This window comes from Orycteropus afer, unplaced genomic scaffold (assembly GCF_000298275.1).
Source record: "Orycteropus afer afer isolate SDZICR_OR568_19922 unplaced genomic scaffold, OryAfe1.0 scaffold00614, whole genome shotgun sequence".
Classification (NCBI taxonomy): domain Eukaryota; kingdom Metazoa; phylum Chordata; class Mammalia; order Tubulidentata; family Orycteropodidae; genus Orycteropus; species Orycteropus afer.
The window spans coordinates 815,858-817,272 of NW_006922201.1; positions in this window are offsets into that span (position 1 = coordinate 815,858).

The following is a 1,415-nucleotide window of genomic DNA, read 5'->3' on the forward strand; positions in this document are numbered from 1 at the left end:
AAAAAAAAAAAAAATTCATTTGCATTGAGTTGATTCCAACTTCTTTCATTTTTCTCCAAATGGATCTCCAGTTTTGCAGCACCATTTATTACACAAACATTCTCTTCCCCATTTAATGGATTTTGGCCCTTAGTCAAAGGTCAGCTGACCATAGGTCGATGGATCTATTTCTGGGTTTTCAATTCTATTCCATTTGTCTATGTATCTGTCATTATACAAATACCAGGCAGTTTTGACTACTGTGACTGTATAGTAGGTTTTGAGATCTGGCAGTTTGAGACCTCATACTTTGTTTCTCTTCTGTGGATCGGGATTCTGGTGTGTTGCCTACAACTATCCATGAGAGAACAGTCCACCATTTGGTCTGGAGATCTTGGATAAGTCATTTATTAGAGTCAACAGCCAGTATACTGCCTGCCTCCCAGGTCCTAGTTTTTAGCTATTTTCTTTTCCCTGTTCCTGGTTGCAAAATTTTTCTTCTTTTTTCTCATTGTTAACCCCATTCCTTGTTTTTCTTTTTGCATTTTTCCCATTTTTTATTCATTATTATCCTACTCTACCTTTTTCTCTTATTGCCCTATCCCCAGATATTGCAGGTTTTCTTGTTTTTTCACTGACCTTCTTGTTTGTCTCGAGAGCACAGCCATTTTTATTGATTACACGTGGCAGCCATTTTGGATATTTAAAGTGACTCAGGACGCAGCCATTTTGAATGTTTACAAATAGTGGCCATTTTGGATATTTAAAGTGACGGAGGGTACAGCCATTTGAATGTTTACAAGTGGGAACCATTTTGGATTTTAAAGTGACAGCATCCTCTTTTGGATTCCAGGGACCTAAGAACAGGCAGTGAGGCAGGAAGCAGGGAGAGGACAGATAAGGCAAAGGGGACCAGAACAGATCAAGGAGTCAGCCGCAGGGACCCAGTGAAAGGGAACCCAGGCCATGCCCCCCAAGGAGCGAGGTGGGAAGGCAGGGAGAGGACAGAAAAGGCAGAGGATAGGAACACATCAAGGAGTCAACAGCAGGGAGACAAGTAAGGGTGGTTGGACAAGTTTCCAACAGCTAATGGAAACAAACGTGTCTGTCAGTTTGTCCTACTGTGGTGATGTGTTGCTGTGAGTCTTGAGGCTATGCCACTTGTGTTTCAAACCCAGTGGGGTGCACCTGTTGCATAGGTTTCAGCCCAGCTTGCAGAATGAGACAGACTAGGAAAAAAGGAGGAGGCCATCCGCTTCTCAAGGAATTGGCCAGGGAAAACCTTATGAATAGCAGAGAAACACTTTCTGATACATTACTGCACAACTTTATGAAGAGTCCAGAAACATTGTCCAATATAGAGGAGGAAGATGAGTCACTCAGCTTAGAAAGTAGGACTGGGAAAGAGCTGCATTATCAGAGTAAAATCAGCCTTA